Genomic DNA, 21184 nt, shown 5'->3' with positions numbered 1-21184 from the left:
TAAATACAATTTTCAATAGCTAGATCAGGTTCTGACGTAGAATTTTCACTACCAATGTAGGTTGTGCTAGAAATCCTTTTGATTATCTAATATGTCATATCTAAACGACTTATAGCACACGCCATACCAGTAGGACTTTAAAAGAAATCACACATTAATAGAACATATGAGGCACGTGTACAATGTTTATATAATAATTTACATCATTACACATTCTTAAAGAATCATTAAAGCCATTTTGGTTGTTTCAATATCTTAAGCACGCTTGGACACTGCAGCAAAAATTATTACAAAATTATTCTCTACCATTTTTTTGTGTAAAGTCACTAAAATAATAAGTTTATACAATAATATAAGTTACACATATTGTTTTCACATTTGTTACTTGGTAAAAACCTAAAATATTGCTATAAATCTTTTGGAATATCTAATATATCATATCTAAACGATTTAAAGCAAATGCCATACTAGTAGGATTTTTGAAGAAATCACACAACGAGCCATTTTTGTTATTTTAATTGCTTAAGCACGACTTGACTCCGAGGCAGAATGTTCTCTACCAATACAGTGTTTGTGAATAATCGTTCTGAATATCATAAAATATCATATCTAAACGTTTTTCACAAACACGGTACTAATAGGAATTGTTTAGTAAATTTTCTTCGCTGTGGATATGTTTTTCTTGTAGACATCTACTGAAGACATCTTCTTCAATTGCTCACGCACAATTTTTAGGTTCTAAGTAGAATGTTCTCTACCAATACACTCTATGTGACAAAGGTTTTGGATTTTCTTATTATATCACATCTAAAAGTTTTGTCACAGAGAGTATACGAATAGGATTTTTTTAGTCGATTTTCGCTGTGGACATTTCCTCAGTTTGACAGTATCCTGTACACAGTAATAATACGTTAATGCGAATATTTAGCACTTGCATGTAGCCAGTTCAACTCAATTCCTAACCTTTCTTTTACATATTAGTAAGGTTTTTCTTGTAGACATCCACTATAGCTATTTCTAAGCTTTTAGTAACCTGGATAAAGAATTAATATATTATGGAACACACGGGGCAAGTTATAATATTTCTGAAACAAATCAAAAGAATCATTATTTCCAATATAGTTATTTCTTCAATTGGTCAAGCACAATTGGCCTTTGAAGTCTCTAAAATTACAAGTTTTTACAATCATATTAGTTACACATATTGTTTTGACATTTGTTACTTGGTAAAAAACTTGAAATATTATACAGATTAATAAATATAATTTTCAATAGATAGATCAGGTACTGACGTAGAATGTTCACTACCAATAAAACATGTACTATAAACCCTTTTGATTATCTAATATGTCATTTCTAAACGATTTATAGCAAACGCCATACTAGTAGGATTTTTAAAGAAATCACACATTAATAAAACATATGAGGCACGTGTACAATGTTTATATAATAATTTACATCATTACACATTCTTAAAGAATCATTAAAGCCATTTTGGTTGTTTCAATACCTTAAGCACGCTTAGACACTGCAGCAAAAATTATTACAAAATTATTCTCTACCATTTTTTGTGTAAAATCACTAAAATAATAAGTTTTTACAATCATATTAGTTACACATATTGTTTTGACTTTTTTTACTTGGTAAAAAACCTAAAATATTATACAGATGAAAAAATAAAATTTTCAATAGCTAGATCAGGTTCGGACGTAGACTGTTTACTACCACTATAGCGTGTGCTATAAATCATTTTGATTATCTAATATTTCTTATCTAAACGATTTAATGCAAACGCAATACTAGTAGGATTTTTAAAGAAATCTCACTATGAGTTATTTTTGTTATTTCAATTGCTTATGCACGACTTGACTCTGAGGCAGAATGTTCTCTACCAATACAGTGTCTGTGAAAAATTGTTCTGATTATCGTAGAATATCATATCTAAACGTTTTCCACAGACACGGCACTGAAAGGATTTGTTTAGTAAATTTTCTTCGCTGTGGATATGTTTTACTTTACATTGGCCATAACTATGGCATTTACAATGCGATAACTATTATATTAAGTATAATAAAAACTTTTATTTGTTTTTTTTTCTTTGCTCAGAATACAATTTAAAACTTTTCATTTGTGTTTGATAAATTATATATGTTAATACATTTAAAAAATATTTATAGAAATATATTTTAAATCAGAAATTAAACATTTTTTTTAGGGTATGTTGTTTTATGAAGAATTTTAATATAAAAGAAATAAGTTATGTAGGTAGTTAATTTTGCAGACTCTATACTAATAGGATTTTCGTTGTATAATTTTGCTGCGGTAATTTATGTGGCTTTTTAGTACACCGGACGAAATAATGTATTTATTCTGAACGGAACTAGCCCGCAGTAAACAATATAATACATTTTACAATAGTAAATAGTAAAGACTTTTTACAGAAGTAAAAAATAAATAAAGTTAACAAGAGACTATAATCGACGGATAACGGGTAAAATGGGTTAAGTCATTTTTGACAAAAATGGGTAAGTTATATTACAATAATTAATAATGTACACAACGTTCTTGTTTTAACCTATGCTAGTGCTATTGCACTAGTGTCTCACTAATGTAGAAAATTCGTTACCAATACAGTGTCTGCAAAAAATCTTTTAGATTATTATCATATCATATCTAAAAGTTTTTTGCAGATACTATACTAATAAGATTTTCCTTGTAGAATTTGCTGAGGTCATTATTTTGGCTTTATAGTACACTCGACGAAATAATGTACTTGTATTTTATAAATTTAATAATAGCATTAAGAGCATTTTGAGTTGTTGGCTACAAAAATAGGTATTAACCAGTAACAAAATAAGTTTAACAATTTCATTGAAACATTTTACGGTTTGTAAAAATTGTAAAGTATTTTTTTAATATTTGAGAGCAAATCCAAGTACACGGTGCAAACCCGGCGATAATAAATAAACAAACATGCACATTCGTGTAAATCATGGCGTACCTAATATATTATTATATTACGTGCGTGCATTTAAAAAATAATAATAATCTAAAACTCACTTAACGCGGCCCTTTTTTCACAGCATTCAAGAACAGACTTGGGCGGCAGTATTTCCCAGACCGTGGACGGTACACAAATGAACTCTGTGTACAATATATGTATGTAACTGAACCCTCTACCCTCGAATAGCTTCATTGATCGCCACCACCCGGGAGATTTGTTATAATAGGTACATACCCACGAGGGGAGCAGCTGCTATTGCGCAGAACAGATCAGAACAAAGTACAATGACTCGCCGATTCCGTTTGCAATCTGGCCAAGGTTTACCGATGAGTTTTAGGGGACGGCGTGACAGTAGAAAACAAATAGGATAATTCGGAGTTGTTTTTCTTTTGACAAAAAGTAATTATATAAAATAAAATCAAACTTACATTTAAATAAGGCAAAAGTTGCTATCTAGATGACCTGTCCAGTTTATGGAAAGTACTTATACCGAGAAATTCTTTCGAATAAATATTTAAGTCTTGTTCTATGCTTTCACGTTTTTATTGAAAAGTGATGTGTTACCAGAGTCTCCGTAGTCACATTGGCTTAAATACAGATAGCGACCATTAAAAAAAAACAGTAAAACTATGCCCCGACCCCACTGTACCAGTTTTTATTTTTTTGCAAGAACATTGTGGGCCAAATAGCCCATATACAATGTCATGTATTTGTTAATTTAGTTGGAATGGTCAACGAATAATATTTCAATCGTTTGTACTCCAATACTACTATACTCCATACTATATTATTCTTTCAAAGGTCTATTATACTTCTATTTTACTAGATTGACAATTTACAAAACTAATTTGGGTTTTTTCACAAAGTAACAACCCGAATTTTTTTTAAATCCAATGCTTTTAATTAATTTTCACCTTATAACACCATTTCGCTCGAATTCGGTTTTTTATGTGTGTGTTAGTGTGTAAGCTTTTTCTAAGAGCTTGGAAAATCGATGGTTATACTAGTATTAAATCGTAAGCCGACAATACAGATATACAGTACTAGGATTTGTATACACAGATGTCATAATACGTTGTTTTCAACTGCTCTATCATTTGACTATTCGCAAAAACAAAATATAATATATTGCATAAATCCCGTGTACAGAACACCTACAGAAAACGACTACGTGTTTAACAGTTAGCCATTAGTATACGTTGTCCCTTTTGTGTTGCATAACTTGGAACTGTTTTCACTCTTCAAGCCTTTTTTTTCTAAAACGAGTACTCCAGTAGGTTACCTATTATTTGAAAAATAAAAATGTATTCGAAAACTATGATACTGTTTTTCGGCTTGGCGTTGTACTTGTTGGAATGTCAGGGTAAACCGGCTACTCCAAAACAACTTGTAAGTATATTGAACAATAAACATTTATGATTAATAGAAAACGCTAAGATTTTACCGCCCCCAATTTCGCATCAAAGAGTATTTTTTTTTTACTGTTCACTTACTAACAATTATTCCTAATAATAATAATCCACATAATATGACTGTCAGTTGGCCGTTTTTATTTCGCTAATGAAGGCTAAGTTTTACAAGTAAATTATATTAATATACATTCTTATTTTGAAAACAATAGGAAATGATAAGAAACATAGTCATGGAAAATGTTGGCCAAGATGGCACAGGCTATGAAGGATTAAAAGATGTATTAATAAAAGTAGTCGCTAAAGGTAATATTCAATAGAGATAAATTCAATAAACATGTTGAATAAAATGTTCAAAAACGATTGAAGAGACACATTTTAAATATTCAAACGTATCGTAAAGTTTTACTCCACCTAAAAATAAAGATGTATTTCAATTTTGCTATAATCATCTATTCCCTGCAAAACCACGAAAGTCAAGTATGTTAAATCTTAATTTAATGAATTATAGTCAAAGTTAGACTATTTTAAACTATGGCTTATGAATATCAGGAATCCTAAAAATAAATTAGTAAATAGGTGTAAGTGGGAATTAAGTTAAATATCTGAAGTAATGAAGTTTTTTGTGGTTGGTGTAAAATTTCATGACTTGTGTTGAAATGACCAATTCAATTAGAACTCTCAATTAACAAAATTATTACTTATACTAGAGCTTCGCTCTAGTTGGGGGCTCCGCCCCCAGGCCCCCGAGTCGGGCGGGTAGGTCACAGATTCCCGGTACTGTACCCGGCTACGCCGGGCACGCTCACGTCCCCTCGCTGCAAAGTATTTTCGGGGAGGTGACAGATTCCGAGGGGGGTGCCCGGATGCGCCGGCCACGGTGTCGAGCCATCGCGATACGTCTTAAAGGAATGACGTTATAATTCATGGTACCTATTGTAGTAACATAAAGCATATGTCTAAGTTTTAACTATATTTATTAAACTATCATTTTGTAATAACATATTATATATTCAAATTTATACTATATGTGACATTTTTATATAACTATCATGTTATTATTATTCAATATACAACGCGCGTAGTGTGATATAGAACCTCTTTGAATAATTTCAATAAACTTAAAATACTCTAATAGATAGCGTACATACTCATTTTAGGCGTAACATTTACATAACAATAGGTTCATTAAAGAAGGAGTTAAACACACGACTCGACACGAACTTATCCGAGACGAACTCAACCAACACAGAAACGCACTATTTAACCCAGCCCACAGCGCAGCGAAGCGCAGTTGCTCTCTCACATCTCTCTTACAACCTTCCTCTCCTTATTGTGTGGACGCCAAAGTCGGGTAGCTGTTATCAGTCCGCCGCGGCCAACAATATCCTTCCTTTCCTTATTGTGTGGACGCCAAAGTCGGGTAGCTGTTATCAGTCCGCCGCGGCCACCAATATCTTTCCTTTCCTTATTGTGTGGACGCCAAAGTCGGGTAGCTGTTATCAGTCCGCCGCGGCCACCAATATCTTTCCTTTCCTTATTGTGTGGACGCCAAAGTCGGGTAGCTGTTATCAGTCCGCCGCGGCCACCAATAACATAATCCTTCCTTATTATCCTTACACATACATACGCCGAGTCCGTAGCGATATATAAAAATACTATATTCATTACAGTTCAATTACTTAAATACTTTAAACCGTACGAGTTTCTTATCACACACGTGTCATTATTAACCAACAAAAACACTGTTGTTCTTTCGTTCATTATATACATATACCTATACCTAATTACTTTCCTCTTAAAAGTATCGTTAAAGGTCATTAATTCTAGCGGTCGAACAATCCTATTACACCCATGTGACTATTTTTGGTCAGCAAGGAATGTAGTCGGCTTATAATAACTCAGTAGACGTGGTTATTTCTGACAAGCGCACTGATTATTATAATATCATTGGTAGACCGTGTACTGAATTACACTTTAACGAGAAACAGATGGTCATAAGATAACGTTAAAACGCCAGTGTTTGAAATATTTTATGAATGAAAACATTCGTGTTAAAACAACGTTCACTTCGGCATATCAAGATCACATACTCAAGGAATATCGACAAGGTCATAGAGCTTCGAGTGACTCCACGACAAGGTATGTACTGCATACAATATTATAACACTGTGTAATATTAAGTCTAGAGGCAGGAAGTGAGCCCTTGTAGTAAGCATACACACATGCACACCCCGATTAAGAGTCGTTTTCATACTTATTTAAAATACCCATTCACCGCCGCTTCCCCGTTCTTTTCTTTTATTACAAATTGGCGCCCAACCAAAAGCTTATACCTACAAAACACAATTTTTCTAAGCATTGTTCAAAAATAATCTTTATTTTTCCCTTTTCTCTAAAAAAAATATTCTTTCTCTCACATTTTTAAAAAAATATCACACACTTGTTTAGAAACATATTAATGACTCGCACAACAAAAGAACTTTTTATTTTAACTGCCAAACAGATTCTCATCAAATTAATAATCCAATACAACGATAAAATAATAACAAACTATTTTGAAATCATTCAAATAATTACAAATATAATCTGGGACATTTCTACAAAATATGACATTGATGTAAACAACTCCCTTCTGTTCCAAAGATTTTTTACACATCATATCAGCAATCGTCAAACTTTTCCTATCTCGGACATTACTTTAATAAACAAAGTAACGGAAACACTTCAATTTATCGTCAAAAATTCAGTACACAAAATATTTCATTCAATTCCAAATTATACAGATTTTATACAACTAAATGAAAAAGAGACATTAATTTAAAACCTATGAGTTCAGTACACACCGTTGAAGTCACTAATACAATAAAACAATTAATTCAGAAAATCATAAGCACTCATAATTCCCCTGTTGCATTTGAAAACAAAAACAAATTACAAACCTTTTTAGCCAACTTACTCTGGACAGTAACAAACGAAAACAACAACTTCTCTCCAAAAACGTTATATGCGTTTTTACATTTTTTTGAATCCAGACTAATTAGAGGAATCATCTATCCAAAAACTAGCAATGAATTAATATTGGAATTAATATTAATTTTTGAAAACATTTTAAACAAATTATCTCCCACGACTATTATTCCCACAAGTGAACATTACACAGACGACCTCACAAACATCTTAAGACAAATTATTCGTATATTCATATCACAGGCAGATTTTTCAACTGAAATAACCTCCCACAATCAATACAAAAATTTAATAAAACAAATTTATACACAAGCCCTCAGAAATACTAATATCAAAGACAAAGAAGCTATAAAATATTGTCATACGATCTTATTAACCAGAACAATCAGAAGTTTTATCTTTCCTGCAACGATTCAAGCGTTATTCCTGGAAATATTACAATTATTAGAATCCATATATTACACGCAAACATAAACAACACCCAACAACACGTTTCCATTATCATGTCAAATGGAAAATGACCATTTAAATGATATTTATCAATTGAACAACTTAAGTCAATTAGAGTGGTTAAAAAAGGCACCTATTAACTCGGTTACGTCTGAATTATTGAAGCGCAAACTAAAAGTAGAAGGATCGCTGACGCAATTGAAAGATCGCCTATCTCGCTACTTCGCAGGCGATTGGCACCCAAACGATTTCTCCGTAAATATTGAGACCACAAAAAAAAACATGAATGATAAGACTCCCTTCTGTAAACCCGGAAATTTCTCCGGCGCCATAAATGAATCAGTAGATTTATTTTTAAATAAGTACAATCGCGCGGCTAAAATAAATGCATGGACAGAACCCCAAAAACGATCCTTTTTGGCCATATATCTGTCTGACACAGCACTTACTTTCTTCGAAAACCTCGAACAAAATAATGAATTAACCAATTGGACCCAAATTGAAGAAGCACTTAGATTAGAATTTGAACCTACGGCCCAATCGCACCTTTTAAGAATCATGATTGACAAAAGAAAACAATTATGTGACGAACCAGTCTCGTCCTATATCAACGAAATTGAAAGTTTATGCAAACGGATTGACGCAAAAATGTCACAATCTGAATTAGTTCACACGATAATGAAAGGTTTAAAACCACAAATTGTGCGCTATGTTGGAATTCTAGACAATAAAAATTTACAGGAACTAAAACAAAACATTAGAAAATACGAATCAATACAACTCATGATTGGAGATGATAACGAAATACAATCGCCACATGATATTAAAACACAAATAACAAAAGAACATTTATACAATATTCAAGACACTAAGACCCAAAAACAAATTGAAATCATAGCTCAGCAAATTTCAAAAATTGAAAATTTCTTATATAATTCCAAACCATTACAGAATAATGAATGGACACAAACTCATAACAACAATAACTTCAACAGGAACAACAGAACAACCAACAGGAATGATAAAACAAGCACACCCAAAAACAACAACTCTCAAGTTAACAACGAGAAAAACACAACAAAATGCAACCATTGCAATTTTACTAATCATTCAACAGATAATTGCAGATGGATATTACAATGCGATTTTTGCAACAAACGTTATCATACAGCAGAAACATGTTATTTAAAAATCAACGAATCAAAAAACTCGAATACAGGTTAAATACTATCATTGGAAATAAGTATTACCCTTCAAATCCAATGCTACAACAAAACTCACATAAGAATGAACACATCATTAATACAATAATAAAACACAATAGAAAAGCAAACGCTTTGTACATTCTTGCAAAATTAAATAATGAAAATATTCAAATTACAATCGATACTGGAGCCAACCTAAACTGCATTCGCCCAGATTTAATTAGTGAAGAAAAAATTAACAGAACACTTAATCATAGTTTATTTGGCCCTGATAAATCTCCATTGATGCAGTTAGGTGTTTGTACAATAGATTTACAAATTGAAAACACATCATTTAAAATCACTACGCACATCATACACAATTTAAGTAGCACCATAATATTAGGAAATCAATTTTTATCGGACCATATGGCAAAAATCGATTATTCACAAAAAATAATTATATTAAATGGCAACATTAAAACCAAAATTATGAACAATAATTTTTTACAAAACAATAAAAACATACAAGATGATAAAAATAAAATTATACAATCAATTAGATCAAGAAATATATCGGAGGTAAATATTGAAATAACCAATATACCACAAATATACTCATTAGTCAATTGCATCTCCACTGATCTTAAATATCTAACACAAATACATCACGATATATCAAACAAGTATGGGAACTTAACTCTTTTATTAAATAAGGAACAAATAAAATTAGGTCAAGTCAATACAATCAGCAACAATCACATAACAATACACTATATGGCCATAAAAGAACAACATGATATACCTACATCGTATTTAGACATATTTGACTGCTTACATAATCTCAAAGAAATAGCAATCAATAATAACTATAACTTCATTGCAATAGCTGTTAATGATATAGTTAATGAACAACTTCAATGGGACATCATTAAAGACATTATATTTGATATATTTTTCAAAACCAAAATTTACATACTCATATGTCATTCACCAAAAAATAAGTCTGACACAGAAATTTGTAACACACAGCAAAAAACCATAAATGCCATAGACAGTACAGATATATATAAAGAAGTATTCTCCAAATACAACATTGGAGAAAATGTTCTTTCAGATGGAAACTGCGGAATTTATGCTCTTATCAATTCTATAAACGATAATAAATCACAAAGGATTGTCAGCCTAGCAGACATCTACAAATTACTAAAAATAGACGATCTACCAAAATATTGGTGGAATGACGACGAATTAGCTTCATTAGCTAATCATTACAATTTTGACACATATATTTATTCAGATAAAACCAAACTTGGTTATGTATATGGCACAGGCACACGACCACCTGTGGTATTATATAATTCACAAGACGGTTCACACTGGATCCCTGGTAGAAAATTATTATCAGAAAATAAGACATCAAACAGAATTCCAATTAAAATCATAAAAACAGAAAACTTTCTTCCATTAGATATAGTCATAGAAGCATGTCACAATTTTATTTCATTAACATCTCACAACAATGAAACTATTAATATGATACATGAAGCAACAAAAGAACAGATATTTGATAGAGATGGCACACAAATAATAATATCACCACAATTAAATGTTAATCAACATAACAAAGTTACCCACATTCTAAAACAATACATACACTTATTCTCAACTGATACTTCGAAAATACCAGCAGCAAATGTCTCACCCGTCGAAATAAAATTAAAACCACATACAACAACACCAAAATTTCACTCACCACACAGAATTTCTCCTTCTCAAAGGCTAGAGTTGAAATCACACATAGACAAATTACTAAACGCAAATATAATCATTCATACAAAATCAAACTTCGCAGCACCAGCCTTCTTAGTCAAAAAGAAAGACAAAATTTCACACAGGTTGGTAATATCGTACAAGGACCTCAATGAACGAGTTGAATCAGATAATTACCCATTACCCAGATCGACTGATTTATTTAGATCTTTGGAAGGATCAACATACTTTACTTCATTAGACTTGAACAGTGGATTTTTTCAAATTCCAATTAAAAAAGAGGACCAATACAAGTTAGCATTTACGTCTGCTTTAGGATTATATACATTTTGCAGATTACCTCAAGGCTTTAAAAACTCAAGTGCGATTTTTCAAAGAGAACTAAATATGGCATTTTCACAATACTTGTTCAAATCGGTAATCATTTTCATAGATGACTTAGCCACATTTGGACAAAACTTTGAAACAGCTTTCTCAAATTTACACCAAGTCCTAAAAATACTAAAACAATACAACTTTTCATTAAAAACCTCGAAATGTATATTTTTTTCTCATAGCATTGACCTCCTTGGGCATCAGATTTCGCAGCACGGTTTTCAGCCTCTACAAAGAAACACAATAGCCATAACTCAATTTCAAAGACCTCAAACTCCTAAACAAGTTAGAAGCTTTATCGGAATGTGTGGGTTCTATCGTAGACTAATAAAAAACTTTTCACAAATAGCTAATCCTCTATTTGATTTAACTAAACATGATTGCAAAACAATTCAATGGCTACAACAACACGAAGACGCCTTTAATTTACTCAAAAAAGCATTAACCAATGAACCGGTACTCGCACACTTTTCAGAAACTAAAGAAACATTTCTAAGTGTCGATGCCAGTTTAATCGCCCTAGGTGCTGTTTTAGAACAATATGACGATACTAACAAATTTAGACCAATAGGTTTTGCATCACGAAAACTTTTGCAATCTGAACACACTTATTCGTCAACCACACTTGAATTATTAGGATTATGCTACGGTATCACATATTTCAGAGAATACTTATATGGAAGAAAATTCACAGTTTTTTCAGATAATATAAGCATACAATACTACAAAAATTTAAAAATACCATCAGCTAGAATAGCACGTCTAACGTTAAAAATTCTTGACTTTGACTTTGTCATTAAACACAAACCTGGAAAGGATAACAAAGTTGCAGACTGCCTTTCTAGAGAAGTCCTAATGAACATAATAGACGCTGTAATATTTCAATATGAACAAACAGATAGCAACAATAACTCAACAGAAACGAATGAACTAACACAATATAATTATACACAAAAAATCACAATGGATGATAATACACTTTATTGCACAGAAAACACAGATGAAATCAGCACTGACTCAACACACAAATACTATGTTCATACAAACGACAATGAACAGAATGTTATACAAAATATAGAAAACGAGTTATCTAAAGACATTGACATAATTAAAAGTCAACAACAAGATGACTTTTGTCTCAACATAATAAAAGCTTTAAAAGGAGAAGAATGTCCCAACAAAATTAATAAAATGGCACGACGATACACAATAATAGATGATATATTATATCTCAAAAGAAATATACCAAAACAAAATATAGAGAACCTATTAGTTGTACCACAATCCTTAGTCAATAAGGTAATTTCGGCATACCATTGTCCGCCGCTTGCAGCTCACATGGGCATTTCAAAAACAATCAAATTAATTCAAATAAAATATTTTTGGAAAAATTTAGTAAAAGATATAACCAATTTTATCAAAACTTGTCACTCTTGTCAAATTCACAAAAACGCGCCTGGCAAGCCAGCAGGCCATTTACAGCCTATACAATTATTAACTTGCAAACCTATGTCTCGATATACAATAGACTTCTTAGGTCCTTTACCAAATAGCAATAAGAAAAATTACATCCTGGTGATGACATGTCAAAGCACTAAATTCGTACTCACAAAAGCTACAAAGGCAGCAGACGCAAATTCTGTGGTATCTTTTCTAATACAAACTATAACAACTTTCGGTGTACCCAAAGAACTTTCGTCAGACAGAGGCAAGCATTTTAAAAATAATCTTTTATCTGAAGTATGCCAAAATTTCGGAATAAAACAATTATTCTCTTCAAGTTATGCTCCTCAAACACAAGGATTTACTGAAAAGATAAACGGCGTTATTTGCCTCGCTATAAAACACTACATCAAGGACAACGATCAATCTAGATGGTCTTATTATTTACCATTCATTACACACGCTTATAACAATTGCCCACAAATTTCAACTTCCATTTCTCCCTTTTTCCTTTTACACGGATTTAATGCAGATATTGGATTAGACCATATTTTATTATCTGAACAATTACCATATGACATTAAAAAATCTTTGGAAGATCTAAAACAAGTTAGACTAAAGATACCCGAATACATAGCCAAAGCACAACACACACAGAAATCACAATACGATCAGAGACACCAATTAACACAATACACTCCTGGCCAACTAGTTCTAATAAAATTTCCATTTCAGCAAGCGAATAAAACCCCTAAACTAGCCGAAAAATATAGAGGCCCTTTCAAAATTATATCCAAAATAAATGATGTTAATTACCTAGTTGAACTTTTATTAAACAATAAATTAACAAAAGATGTCATTCATATTAGAAGATTGAAACCATATCATGCAAGAGAAAATAATTTAACACAAGACATCGCAACTTCGTCCAACACGCAACAAGGTAAATAATTAATATATCCACATTAATACACTACACAACACTTCACATTCATCACACTAGCAAAACGCATTAACAACAATAAAACCAAAAATGAAACATACGATGATAATAATTACAACATTTTCATTAATACAACTATCATATGCATTCATAGCATATGATTGTCAAGGCCCGAAAATAAATATCACTTCCTTTAGCACATTAGACGTAGAATATTGTCAACCACCTACACTAAATAAAGTTACTAAAATTCCAATCATAAAATTACTACAAAAAACTGAATCCCAGATGATTCGATATCGTTCATGTTATGTGGTAGCCGATTACCTCGTATCAAGATGTGCATTTTTAAGCGACTTACAAGCAGTAGAAAATGGATATTTCACGGAAATTATTGAACTCTCATACCACCAATGTCACGAAATGCATGAAAAACTAATATTTAAACTACCGAATGGTAACATAATATCAAATCTAAGGGTAAACCACACACAATCATTTGCCGCAATAATAGCAGGGTCAGTAAATAGAGACGGAGATTGTACGGGAGATAATTTTTCGACAGAAAGGCATTCTTGGAAGCAGGTCATTGTGCAAGTAAAATATCAACTATCTTTAACCGACGGAACAGCAATCGCCAATTATAGGGAAGACACTATAATTCTACCGACCGGCACAAGGTTAAAACTCTCACAGTTATCCGGCACTGATCCATTTAAAGGACTAGTAATATGGCAAACGACAAACTTAGTCTGTGACATCGACGAATTCACAGTTATATACAATGGGCCAGCAACACTAATTCAGGCACTTAAACATGGTGACACTAAAGAAACATTTACATATTTAGTCGAAACTGATAAAATCGTATTTGCCCTAAAACGATTACACTCAGCATATGCTTGCTCCGTTGAAATATTCACGACAGAACACCCACGTTTAGTAATTCTAACAGACTTAGCACACATGTCTCATTTTAATTCTAAATCACTACCTGTACATGAAACAGATTTATTGGCCTATTTCAATTCTAAATTTGTCTACATTGAGCATTATTTAAGTTCAACTGTAACTTCAATGTATATAGATTTAGTTATGAAACAATGCAATTTAGAACGCAAATTGCTAATTCAACAACTATCTATTGCTTCATATAATTTAAATGAATTTGCTTACATTATGGGTCAAGGTCCAGGTTTTGCTGCCCTAAAATCAGGAGAAGTAGTTTACTTATTAAAATGTAAACAAGTCGACGTACAACTAGCAAAACCAACAGCATGTTTTAATGAACTAGCAGTGACATATCAAAACAACACCAGATACTTAACACCGAAATCCCACATATTACAATTATATGGAACTGAAATCAGTTGTAATGAACTTTTACCTGCAGTTTTCAACTTGGAAGGCGAATGGTTCTCAATGAATCCTCATTACATCGATGTTCGTACACCACAGATGCTAAAACCACAAGCAGATTTTTCATGGTCTTATAAATCACCAGAAAATCTTATGAATGCAGGATTATATAGCAAGGAAATGATTAACACCTTACAGCGACATCTATTGTTTCCAAATGAAATTCTTGCAGCTGAATCTAATCTTATACGAGGGTCACTTCTTGGATACTCTGTAATGAATCAAGGTCTAAAACTTAATTCATTAATAGACAAAGATACACTCAGTGAATTGGTCGAGGAAAAGATTGCCAGGTTATGGGGATGGTTTACTTTCCTTGGTAATCTAATTTCTGGATTTCTCGGTATCCTATTCATATATAAAATTATTATGATTTTTATTAACACAACTCTAAATATATCAATATTATATCAGTCGTTTGGATTTAGTATAAAACTATTAGCAGCATTATTTACAAACTTAACACAGTATTTAATGCATAAATCCTATAAACAACAAGGTACTACTGACAATCATGAACAAAAACAACCCTTAAAGGCGCCAAACTCAGACGAACAAGCAAACATCATCTTGATGGACAATATCAAATTTGAAATGGACAGACCATCACCACCGAATCCACCAAAAAGGGCCTACCCTGTTTTGACAAATGAGTATCTTAATATACCACATTATCAAACCCCCAGAGCATCTTTATAACTGCTCTTGTAAAAAGTCACATAAACATTACAAGTTTATTACATAGGCAAGGCACCCCAAATAAACAACAATAACACTGTCACTTCAGCACTTAAGCAAGTTAAAATCCAAATAAGGAATCGCACCCCTACTCCCTCTACAAAATTCACAAAAATCGACAAAAAATCCCTTAAATAGAATATCTTCAGGTTGTTTCCACTCAATCAAGTCTCGACCTTGCAGATGTTCTATCACAATTTCATAATTATACAAACCTTGGTTCTTATTTTTATTTTTTTTTGTGCTGTGCTAATACGATTTTTTTTTTATAACAACAACTTTTTCAACGTGGACTATTAAACAAACATTTGTCTAATTGTTTAAAACTTTCGTATTTTTTTTTTTTTTTTACTCGGTGTTAATTACAACTTTGTGTCAAATCTCTTTATTTTCTTAAACCATGAACAACAAGATCACTTACTTTGCCCTCGACACCGAATTCGGGAATTATCAAGGTAAGGATATATTAGTTTCAGGTGCCATTAAACAGGCAATTGGTAATGCAACCTCCACTCGCCTTAGAGGTCCCCCATTAATTATTTCACACCCCCAATCTAAACCAATGCCAATTCACAAATATGATGCTTTTCGGCATCATGTATATAACTATCTAACCCCTAAGCCAATAATTAGATCAGCAATTCTCAAACAAATAGATATCTCCTTCACTACTGACTATAACACACTCAACGCTGACTATATTAATAACTACCTCTCTCACGATCCCAATCCTTTCATCATCCTTTTTCACGGCCACTATGACTATAGAATTCTATCCAAACTTGACATAACAACACCTTTTCTTAACATAATTGCTTCACGAAAACCAAACGATACTTGCTTCCTTTCTTTGCACTCATTTAATGATAAAGAACCCATTTGCTCAACAGCAATGGGTAATTTACACAAAAATGGAAATTTACTTAACCTTACAGAAGCTCACAATCTAATATGTAACATAACACATTGTGAGCTAGAAGCACATGATCCGGTATTCGATGCCCATAATACGGCTTGTTTATTCTCTTACTTGGCAACACGTGTAGGACTTGACCACATAGAGCAACACTTAAAGGATCAATTCTAGCTCACAAAGTAATCAATGTTTTCAATTCACTTCTCACCATAACAATCCTTAAATAACTTATAACACTTTTTTTTTTCTCTCTCCCTTTCACAAAATAACAACTTTACATCACTCACAAACATTTTTGTAAATCACAGTTATCGCCAATATATCAGGGTCAAACTCCACAACAAATCATATAGGAATGAAACATGAATCAACAAACATTCCCACAACCTCTCACAATTCAATTAACAAAAAACCATTCAGAATGAAAAAATCTGTATCTTTGGAGGATCACAATTCTTTTCTAGAACAAAACGAAATATCATCTGACGCGAAATCGCATTTTCAAGGTATGTCCCTGGTTCTTAGAAAAATTTATGTATCACAAATGTTTGACAAAATTGATTGGAATTCTAATGAGTCTTTCAATTCTAAATTAAAATATTTTTATAGCTTAGACAAGTTAGATATATTTACCAAGCAACAAATGCGCACAGCATTTCGCAAACAATTTAATAAAAATACAAAAGCACGAAAATCTTAAAATAAAACATAATTTACCACAATAATCTAATTAACCTTAAATAACTCCATTATCACCATTGATATTTCTTTTACAAATCAACTTAAAAATTAAATCAATCATTCATCAACAAAAAATACCATAAAAAAAAACATATCACATCCTATATCACACATGAATCAAAATCCTCATAACAACATTCTTTTTTTTAGATGCATAAACTTAATTTCGAACACAAATTACATAATATACACCGTACGCAATGGCGGGGAAATGGTGAGAAATATTATTGGTCACCCTCTGGCTTTCCTTTTATCGTAACTAGTTGGAACAACCAACTTTTAACAAGAAATTCTCAAATAAAATTAGCACCTATTGCGCTTCAATTTTTTCATAATAACCATCACGAAATAAATTTATACAAAAAAGAATACATTAACATATTAAAATCAGACGATAAAAACAATTTAGTGTATCAACATCCTTATTCCATATCAATCATAAACAACCCAATTAAACATTTTAAAGATGATAATGACAACCTATATTTCTTTGACACACTAAATAAAATTTTTCATCCAAAACCATTAATGAAAATTCTCACACAAGCAATAAAACTGGGAACAGACAAAGGTTTTTCTGTTCAACAAATTTTAACAATTTGTAGCAAAACAGAATTTTTTCTTTTTTTTGCGACTCACGTCTGGAATAAACACGACACCAAATTGTATAAACTAATTGAGGTCTTTGTTTTAACGCTATCATACATGCATTATGCTAACATTTTTGATGTCAAAATTTTATCAATTACTTCTGGAATATGGGACGATGATGTTGATATACAAAATGTACCAGACGATTTAATAACACGATCCCACGCCAATAAACACTTATTTTATCATTATTTTCACAACTATACAAGAATAAAAAACTCTTTCAAAACATTAGACATATCTTTTCAAACAATTCGAACACTTCACATTTTTCATAATGATCACTGTTTAGATCGCAATGAATATAAAACAGTCATACCATTACATACAAATAACGTAATGAACATTATAAACACCAATTCATTACAACTCACATCAATAAAATATAGGAATAATCAATTACAAACAATCGCGATCCCTAACGAAAATGGCAATATTTATCTTAATAATTCTCTTAATGAACCTATTAATATAATATTAGATATTTTACAAGAGGCATCCCTAATTCATGATTCTCAATCCAACAACGATCATTACGCCTTGGGACAATTGTTATTGGGTTTTAAATTTCCAAACTTAAATTAAACATATTGTATCCACAAAATCATTCCCTATCATGAATTACATAAATGACATAACATCATTAACAAACAATTTTATCTCAATTAATTAACATATTACACACAAACAATTTATCATTAAGTATACATGTTTACATCGCTAAACAAGACACAATGATACATGCACATAACTATGAGTTCATCATATACTAATAATTACTAATCTAGAATAAGGCTTATTACTAAACATAATATAATTCACTAACACAATTTTAAAACAAAAATATATATAACTTATATAAAAAAAAAAAAAACAAAAAAAATTACATAATTAATACTATCATAAATCATGTATTTAGCATTTAAATATTAGATCTTAATAAATATCACTTAACTCAAAATATTCTCTAAATTATATATTATAATCATTGATTTATGTAAAAAAAAAAAAACATAAAATATAAAAGTATAAAAAAAAAAAACCTTTTTATTATATACAATCTCATATATTCCCAATTATTAAATAATATTATTATCAAATGTAATCATGTCATAATTGTTATTATGTGTCTAAAACATTTGTATTTCAATATAACCTAGCACTTAAGTTATTATCACATTATATACAACTTAAACATATATATATAATGAATCATTACATTTATAAAATCGATACATGCCTCATTTTCACCAAAACCATTTATTGTATAAAAAACACAACACCAATTTGTAAACAAACATACACACCTATGCTCACACATAATCGACCCTTCTTTATCTACAATCTATCATTGTGTACAACAACAGGATCTATTCCATCACATACGGTCATCGGCAACCAATCATCGGACCGCCCACATCTATACGGAAACGAATCACGAAGGACACGCAAACCAAACCGGATTGTCAAATCCTCAATACAGCCTGGTAATAGAAGGGATGACCATACTATTGTCACCCCAACAATACAATCCTGAAATCCTATTACAAACAGTAATTCGTTCGACCTTCGCAACGGTTCACGTGTTTAACTTCAGTAGTTCAACCAATCTTACTGTCATGTCGACATTTTCTAAAAGAAATGCTTGGTATTCAAACTTCATTATTGACGACTACATGAGACTTCTCGTGAATTATTCCAAGTCAAACGTTTATGCATTTAATACGGATTTCATTAATCAACTCCTCACACATGGCTTTGAAAACGTCAAGAAAAATTTAATCGAACACAACATATTTTCTAAACAATATTTGTTTTTACCAACAATTGTGAGCGGTTGCCATTGGATTCTAAACACAGTACACATCCCATCACATACTATTACACAGTATGATAGCTTACACACATATTTTCCGCAAGTAACCAATACCATTGCAACCATGTTGAAACAATACACAGATCTTATGAACATTGATCCAATTAATTGGACAATCGTTCAAGGTGATTCTCCCTATTAAAAAAACGGGTATGACTGCGGAGCTTTTGTTCTCGAAATGACCAAACATATCACTATGGAAACACCATTCAATTTCAATCAGAAACATATGTCTCTTATTCGTATTCGACATGAGAAGGAATTACGACTTCAAACAATACTACCAATACTTTTACGACATGGCATGGATGGGAGCAATAATCAATCATCTCAAACTTCTAAAAACACAACATTATCACCCAACTCAGTATCAGGTGAGTCCACTGAGTTAATAAACTATAAAGCCATAAAGAACAAGCGTAGACTCAAACGTATGGGTTATAAAAGACCACGAAATCACAAGAAAAAGAACAAAGCAAAAACACATGATCACACATTATCACAATAATACACACACCTAAATTTTTTAGACAAAAAAAATATAATATATTCATAATAAAATTAAAAAAAAAAAAGGGGAAACAACATGTATCACATTTCATTATATTCTCATAGTTTAAGATAACTAACCATTATTATTATCATAATTACTATTATTATTTTATCCATTATTATACACCTTATCATGTTACGAGGGCGTAACATAAAAAAATTAGCCCGCACTTTGTAGTAACATAAAGCATATGTCTAAGTTTTAACTATATTTATTAAACTATCATTTTGTAATAACATATTATATATTCAAATTTATACTATATGTGACATTTTTATATAACTATCATGTTATTATTATTCAATATACAACGCGCGTAGTGTGATATAGAACCTCTTTGAATAATTTCAATAAACTTAAAATACTCTAATAGATAGCGTACATACTCATTTTAGGCGTAACATTTACATAACAATAGGTTCATTAAAGAAGGAGTTAAACACACGACTCGACACGAACTTATCCGAGACGAACTCAACCAACACAGAAACGCACTATTTAACCCAGCCCACAGCGCAGCGAAGCGCAGTTGCTCTCTCACATCTCTCTTACAACCTTCCTCTCCTTATTGTGTGGACGCCAAAGTCGGGTAGCTGTTATCAGTCCGCCGCGGCCACCAATATCCTTTCTTTCCTTATTGTATGGACGCCAAAGTCGGGTAGCTGTTATCAGTCCGCCGCGGCCAACAATATCCTTCCTTTCCTTATTGTGTGGACGCCAAAGTCGGGTAGCTGTTATC

Source organism: Adelges cooleyi, unplaced genomic scaffold (genome assembly GCF_023614345.1).
Source record: "Adelges cooleyi isolate 19-005CV unplaced genomic scaffold, UGA_ACOO_1.1 ACOO_flye_CR_arks_rails_tigmint_CR_PRNA_39, whole genome shotgun sequence".
NCBI classification, from domain to species: domain Eukaryota; kingdom Metazoa; phylum Arthropoda; class Insecta; order Hemiptera; family Adelgidae; genus Adelges; species Adelges cooleyi.
This window is presented reverse-complemented; position numbering follows the sequence as displayed.